The sequence below is a fragment of the Lontra canadensis genome, unplaced genomic scaffold (assembly GCF_010015895.1).
Source record: "Lontra canadensis isolate GAN:19392208 unplaced genomic scaffold, GSC_riverotter_1.0 scaffold13, whole genome shotgun sequence".
Lineage (NCBI taxonomy): Eukaryota > Metazoa > Chordata > Mammalia > Carnivora > Mustelidae > Lontra > Lontra canadensis.
The window spans coordinates 29,004,795-29,013,263 of record NW_022631007.1 but is presented as its reverse complement, the minus strand read 5'-3'; the positions used below and the strand labels follow the sequence as shown (position 1 = coordinate 29,013,263).

The window sequence follows — 8,469 nt, the reverse complement described above, 5'->3', positions numbered from 1 at the left end:
TGTGACCTCATTAGACTTCTGTCCCCAGCCTTTCTCTATGGGTCTAGGCCAGAGCCCTGATGCTGCTTCAAGCCTTGAGTCTTCACCTTTGTGATATGTTTTTTTATATTTTTAGTATCTTTATATTTCCATGTAGCCATCATGAGCCTAGACAAATCAGGAAAATTTTGCTGAAAGAGTAATTAATGGGGATGGAGGCTAATTTAGGAGGAAGGATGGATCAGGGAAAGCCTTTGGAGGGTTGGAGGGAGAAGTGTGGCTGAGTACCCCCTTCAGTGGGCTGGAGGAAATTATGGCTCACTTCCTTGTACCAGCACTGAGCTAGGTACTGGGATTCAAGAATACTTTGTCGGAAAGCATCACAGAAGGATTCACATAAAGACAGATCTTTAGCTGAGATTGAAGCATCAGCAGAGGTAACCAGGTGCAAACAACGCAGATACAAGTGTGTCGATAAACACGCATAGCCTGTTGTAGAGTCGTGACATGTGAGGGCTAGTGTAGGGGGTCAGGGTGCAAGAAGCAGAGCCTTGAGATGAGACACTGGAGAGTTGAACAGAGCCTTGACATGGAGGGCCTTGCATCCTGTAGGTGATGGAGAGCAATTAAAATACTTTAAGCAGGAAAATGAAATGAGAAAATCTGCATATCAGAATGAACTTTCTGGAAGTAATGTAGAAGAAAGATTTGAGGGTGTGAGCCTGGAAGCGGGGAGGGCAGTTTCTGAAGTAGTTTACTTAAGGGTTGGTGAAAAACTGGACTTGAGTAATGGGGTTAAGATTCAAGTTATTGAGAAAGACACAGGCAGGAAGGCAGAATGGACACACCTTGAGGAATAATTGGATAAGGGGTGTGAGTAACAGTCAGGGCCAAAGATGCATGCTTAGCTGGGAGATGGTGCCATTGAATGATGCTAACCACCATATTAAGCAATAAAAGGAGAAGAGCAAGTTTGGTAGGGAAGATGATGAGTTCCTTTTCAAACATATTGAGTCAACAAATATGAATGGGCAGAAAAAAGTTGACTTTAGATCTAACCATTCCTATTTCATTTTTTGTTTGTTTGTTTGTTTTTGCTGGATATAAAGGCTAAGAGTAAAGGAGATTAGCAAAAAAAAGATCAGTAAAAGAAGAACTAAGATATAAGAGCAAGCAATCATACTGCTCTAAATCTCATGGCTGGCCATTCATTTCACAAATACTCACAGAACATGTACAATTTGCAAGATAGCATTCTATAGAAATAACATAGGTCACTAAGCTATACATATAAAACATAAGCTTGAAATGTCATAGAAATATAATACTAACATTCAGTTAGTTATGATACAGGGCTACAAAATTGCCAAAAACAAATGCAAAACTGGTAACTGCCCTTATTATTGACTGCTTATAAGATTTAGCAGTCAGTCATTAAAAATAAAAAGATCTAATAGTCATAATCTTACCTAAGTGATTAAGTATTTCACTCATGTTGTTTCCTGGTATGACGCAATATGAAATAAATAACATCTAAAAAGCATTCCTGCCAAAAAATTTTGATTTAAATTTAGTCAACTAAATACCTAACTTCCAGATTATGAAATAATGTAAGAAGTTTAGGAATAAGTCCAGTAGCACCAAGAGGAAAAAAATCAGAAAAAATCTAGAATGTGGAAAATTCTAGGAGACAACTTTGGGCCCTCAAAAAGCCGATGTCATAGAGGAAAAAAAAAAAAATCCTGGAATTGTTCCAGATTAAGAGAAGCTTAAAAAAAAGAAAAGAAAAGAAAAGAAAAGACATAATAATCAAAAAATGATTTAACATTGATTGCATTGCTTTGAAGAAATCACTATAAAAAGCATTTTGGAAACAAGTGAGGAAACATTAATAGGAACTGGAGTATTAGATGATATTAGGAAGATATTATTACTTCCCCTGAGTGATAATGGTGTTGAGGCTGATAGAGAACATTTACTTTTAGAAGAAAAATGTCAATGAAATTTAAAGGCTATGTTATTCAGAATCAAGGAAACAGAGCTCACCACCCCAGAGACTGCGTCCTTCCTGCAAACAAAGGCCCCCTTGCTCTCATGGGTCTGCACTACCACCACTTCACCACGGATGAAGGTATGTTGCACTCAGGGTCAACAACAGCTCCCACACATGCAAGGCCGACTTTGCCGATCACAACACCCGCTAGGCAGCCTTCCCCTCTATCATGGGGCGAACCTGGCCCCAGGACGTTATGGTAGGCATGGGCCAGAAGGACTCCCACATGGGCAACGAGACCCAGAGCAAGAGGGGCATCCTGACCCTGAAGTACCCCATCAAACATGACATGGAAAAGATCCACACCTCCTACAACAAGCTGCGTGCAGCCTCTGAGAAACCCCGCATGCTGCTGAGTGGCTACAGGTTCACCACCATCACTGCTGAGCAGGAAATCATGTGTGACATCAAGAAGAAGCTGTGTTATATCGCCCAGGACTTTGAGCAGGGGATGGCCACCACAGCCTCCAGCTCCTCCCTGGAGAAGCTGTGAGCTGACAGATGGACAGGCCATCACCATTGGCATCACCATCGGTTCTGCTGCCCCGAGGTCCTCCTCCAGTCTTCCTTCCTGGACATGGAATCCTGTGGCATCCTCAAAATACCTTCAACTCCAACATGAAGTGTGACGTTGACAACCACAAGGACCTCAAAATCAACATGGGGCTATCAGGGGGCACCACCGTGTCCCCCGGCATTGCTGATGAGATGCAAGAGACCACCACCCTGTCGCCCAACACCATGAAGATCAAGATCATCTCACGGCCTGAGTACAAGTACCCTGTGTGGATTGGTGGCTCCATCCCGGCCTCGCTGTCCACCTTCCAGCAGATGCGGCTCAGGAAGCAAACAGGAGTACGACGAGTCCCACCCCTCCATCATCCACTGCAGGTACTTCTAGGTGGACTCATTACCTTACACCCTTACACCCTTACACAAAACTTAACTTGTGCAGAAAACGAGATGAGATTGGCATGGCTTTCTTTGTTCGTTTGCTTATTTTAATTTGTTTTGTTTTGGTTTTGATTTTGGATTGGGGGGCATGTTTGTTTTGTTTTTTGGCATTTGACTCAGGATTTAAAAGCTGGAACAGTAAAGGTGACAGCAGGTGGTTGGAGCAAGTATCCCTAAAGTTCTACAATGTGGCAGAGGACTGATTGTACATTGTTTTTTTTTAATAGTCTTTCCAAATATCATGAGATGCATTGTTACAGGAAGTCCCTTGCCTTCCCAAAAGCAGCCCCATTTCTCCATGAAGAGAAGGGCCAGTCCTCCCCAGAGTCTACACAGGAGAGGGTGATGGCATTGCTTTTGTGTAAATTATGTAGTCCAATTTTTTTAATCTTCGCCTTAACACTTGTTCTTTTTGTTTTATTTTGAATGGTCTGCCATCACAGTCCTCTCTATCTCCCCAACTTGAGGTGCCTGATGAAGGCTTTTGGTCTCCCTGGGAGGGAAGTTGAGGCATGGAGGCAGCTGGGGCTTACCTGTCCACTGACTTGAATCCAGTTCAATAAAGTGCACACCCTAAAGGAAAGAAAAGAAAGAGGAAAGGAAGGAAGAAAAGAGAGAAAGAGAGAAAGAGAGAAAGAGAGAAAGAGAGAAAGAGAGAAAGAAAGAAAGAAAGAAAGAAAGAAAGAAAGAAAGAAAGAAAGAAAGAAAGAAAGAAAGAAAGACAGTCGCAAGAAAGAGTTCAAAAAAAGGAATTCAATACAGGGGACTGGTTAAAAAGGTGTCGGCAGAGTTGGAAGGGCAAACAAGATGAAAAAGAGGGAATCCAGGTAGTAACAAAAGCAGAAAGCCACTGCTACCTTTTGAGTTGGAGGAACAATGGGAGGAAGTGGTGTTATCTGAGCCCAGGGGCCAGGGCTGTCCAGTGGGAATTGACAGGGACTTGCCAATGGAAGCTTGGACCATGGAAAAAGGGACTGTTTGACAAACAGTGCCAAAGACCCTTCCCAAAACACAGCAAGAGCAGTAGAAATATCCTGTCTTCTTTTCTCTCCTTACCATCTTATCTCCAGCCAATGCTTCCATTAGCCAAAACCTAAGAAGAACCCAGTCACCAGAGAGTGTGGGAAACCTACTTTGCAGACACTGGGTCTCTAAGATACAGAACAATTCAGAGGAAGAGCATTAATGGATAAAGCAAGCAGATGACTGATCCCAGGAGGAAATTGTCATGGTGCTTGCGACTTATTTGCAAGTAGTTGAGAGAACAAAATATATACATATATATATATACAGATGAAACTAGTAAGATGAAATGTTAAATCTGGGTTGGTATGTGGATGTTCATTATAACTATTTTTCTATGTGTTTGAAAATTTTTGGAATAAAAAGTTGAAAAATCCATTCTAATACTCTTTGAAGGAGGGTATGAGAACCTGTTACAAGGTCATGGTCACAGGAATGGAGAGAGGAAATTCTCAAAATGAATTTGACAAAGTTTCTCATTAAATCCTTGTAACCAAGATGGGAAAATGTGGACCAGAGCAACATTTATCATCTTATTTTCCACCACTACACATTTGAGAGTTGAGTTTTCTATTTGTCACTCTCCCAAGGACATATCCTCTCTTATTCTCATGCCAGCTATAACTCCTACCTTATTTATCATACTCAAGAAAGTTTGACAAAATGGCAGTGAATGAAAGTGGCTTTAATTTGGTAGTAATCTTTAATCTACTCTATTTTTTGAAGAAACAAATTAGTTATGAAACACCTCACAGTTGATTACAACAATTCAGTGTGTTGTGACATTAGAGTTGAGAAAACTTCAGCTAGAAAAATAGTATAATTATAAGACCATATACATGGTTGAACACTTCTATCCAAAGTTGTTGATTAATGGGTAGGTGTCAACCTAGACATGGCTCTGCATGATGCATGAGAGGGTTTGTCTTAGTTTGGCCCTGGCCAGTATTACATTTTTAAAAGTATCTTGGACAAGATTTAGAAAACAAGCTAATGTTGATGACTTGAACCCTAGGGTGAGAATGAATGCATCAGATGCCAGCTCAGAGTCCACAAAAATCTGGATCAATCAGAGTGATAAGCCAATAAAAACTGATATAATGGACATATGTGACTAGCCTTTTCCTTGAGTCCAGAAAAGCCAACTAATTCTGCGATGTTCTGTATAGGTAACTAAAGATCATTGAGTTCATTCTCTAGTTCTGCCATCAATTACCTGATAAATTTCAGCAAGCTACTTCAACTCTTTTTAACTCCCTCACTTCCTGCATCAGTAAAAGGGAATAATACTAACAGCTAACTCATAGTAGCTTACATGAGTTCACATATGTAAAGCAGTTGAATATCCCTGGCAGAGAGTAACAGAAACAATATGAGTTGTTATGAGTGTTGGGTGTGGGGGAGTACCAGTAGTAGTGTTACCTAGTAAATAGTTATGAGAAAGATTTAGTAGTTGATACAACATTTAACAGAGTTCAGTTGTAGAACAGACTTACCAAAGGAGTTCATGTCATTTAGGGCTTTATTTAATTAGAATCCCTCTGCCTGAAATGAGGTTGATGAAAGTCCTGACCGGCTCTGTTCTGCTCAGGCTGCAACTGAAGCGTGGGTTTGAGACTGGGTGCCATAAACAAATTGGATTCTGTTCAACAGACCTAGGACGCAGGAACTGTTGATCCAATCGGAAGTGTCAGTCTGTCTTTAGAAGTTTAGTGATCTGTCAAATGAAATTTATAACTTATTCTGTGTGACCCCCCATTGATTGCTCCAGAACCAATCAGTAAAAATGACCATGACATAGATTCTGAGTTCACATAATGAAAATCTTCCTTGTGATCAGAATGAAGGAGATGTACTTTGGAGTGTATTAAGTTACCTGTCCCCAAATGATAAGGGATTGAACATCAGGGTGACTACCTGGCATAGATATAATGGGATTCAAATCCAAAATGGGTGATTGGATTAGAAGTCTTGTGACATTGGCCCTCAGAAACCCTGCAAGATTATCCAATGCAATCTAAGGATTCTAGAGTTGTTTTTTAATTACATTCTTAACTGCTTCCCAAACTGCTGCCTCTTGAGCTCTTATTGGTTTTTTTTAAGCTTAGGGCCAAAGGTCTTTATTTGTTTTCCCCACCGCCAAATAAGTGAAATACTCAGTGTGTTCATTTTTTAAGGAAATGAACTTAAAATGATTAAACAGGAAATATGCACTTAGCTCCTAATGTCAGCTGCCTCAAAACAAAATCAATTCTGTTTCAAATGCAATGCTATTGGAGAGTTGTTCAGAAATCTGTTGATACTAAAGAAATATTGAAGGTGAATGCATCAGGGAGAGGAAATGAGAAACTTAAAGATATCTTTAATGCTAAAAGGCATTCAGTCTTCCTGTCGTCAAAACCTTGATGATATCTTTAAAATGCCTCTGTGCATTTGAGGTGTAAATATGTTGGGCTAAAAGCCAGTGACATGCAGATTAAAAATATATATATATTTTCTCTGCTGGATCCTCCATCGAAATATAGAAATTTGAATTTTGAAGACGTCCAAATTACTGAACAGTACTGACACCATGAATACATAGTGGGAGAAGAAACACCAAAACCCAGAATAGAAAAATCCTGCGAGTTCTGACACCTTTATGTGAACACACTGGTCACTCATCTCCCACATGGCCTCAGTTTTTAATCACTAAACATACTTTTTAAGACTGAGAAATAGCATGTTAGCACATTCTATGGAGTAATGCCTTGTTTCCTTCTCAGTAACTAGCTCTGCTGCTTGGCCAAGGGAACCATTTTCCAACTCGGTCAGTGCAATCAGGTGATTTACACCATACAATCTGAATTTTTCAAGTTGATATCATAGAACTTTACCTAGGTTTGTGGGTCTTATTAAATAACCAAAAAATATATTCAAATCACTAACCTCTAGTGAAAGATGAAGATAGCAGCATGAAATCTAAATGACGTGTATTCTAGCTTTGCTCTGTGTTAGGTTTTCATGTTTTGCCCACAGGAAAAAAGACAAAGTCATATATTTTTTTAAAGGAGTATCTTGAGGGGAGGGGATATTTTTAAACCTGAAGTTTAATTTGACTGTTGTTTCCAAATTTTAAAACATGGACAAATTTAACATAGCTTCCCGAAACCAGTAATAAATGAAATTGACAACCAGCAAACCTGTATCTTGTAGTAGTTTAAACTATGATGTTCTTCCGTGAGAATTGGATTCTTTGTTTTCCAGGGTTCACAATTTTCACTTCTAGAGCCAAAACTCTATAGTTCACCACGTCCTGGACCAAATGTTCCAGCTTCCTGCTTAGAAAGCTTCTATGCCTTCAGGTCCAGGTACCTTCATAAGGAACTGAGAAATACTTCCTCTCCTATCTTATTAAGAATATGGGATGCTCTGTTTTGTTTTGTTTGGTTTGGTTTGGTTTTACTAGGAATTCCATCAGAAGTGAGGTGCAGTCAAAAATAAGAATGCACAGTATTAATAGAAATAAGATAGTTTATATCATCAAGTCAATCTACTTTTTAGAATTTTTGTCTTTCTGAATACTGTTGTACACAATCCTAAGAAGTAAGTATTGGCCAACATCTATTATAGTGAATAATTTCCCTATTGCATTATTTTAATAGAGAAAATTTTGAAAACAGGTAAGTGAACAACAATAAAGACACTCATCTAAATTATTTTTACCAAGTGTATTTAATAACATTGGAAATTTTAGAGGCCAACTTGAAAACTCTTATCTCTTTGAGAGTCAGCTCAAACTTAAAGGCAATACCACTGAGAGAAAAATGTTTTATGATTCTAAAACAGGTGGTTAACAACTTCAGCTTTTTCTTTACCTATTAGTGCATTAGCAGATTTCTTTGACAGCAAATTATGAATGTGTACAAAGTAGACAAAGTACAAGGCAGAATGAAGAGAAAGCTCCTCCCAAAAGACATTTTCCTATGCCCAGAACACTTTGTCATGAAGTGCTGGTAAAAATTTTGCCTGCTTTTTATCGTAGGCTTCCCTGTCAATGTCACCCAAAAAACTTTTTAAAAATATATTTAATGAGGCATGCCTGGGTGGCTCATTCTGTTAAGTGTCTGACTCGATTTCAGCTCAGGTCATGATCTCAGGGTCTTGAGATTGAGCTCTGTCTTGGGTTCTGCGCTGGGTGTGGAACCTGCTTAAGATTCTCTCTCTCTGCCCTTCTTCACCTCTCTCTCTCCGCCCCCCATATATATAATTTTATTTATAATATATATAACATATAATATTATTTATTTATTTATTTATATAAATATATATATTTATATTTAATGAAGAACAACTTAAAATTCCCACAGGTGGCCATCCATAAAGTTAAAGTAACCTACTATTCCTGAGATAATAAGGATCTTTTATTTATCACAGTCTTATGTGATTTCCAATAGAGTGGATACTCAATAATATGTTTA

The 8,469-nt window shown here is 39.0% G+C and overlaps 1 pseudogene; it reads left to right on the top strand.

The window, feature by feature from the left end:
* The first annotated feature begins 2,237 nt into the window (after positions 1-2,237).
* Positions 2,238-5,098, top strand: LOC116867619 (annotated as a pseudogene).
* Positions 5,099-8,469: the final 3,371 nt, after the last annotated feature.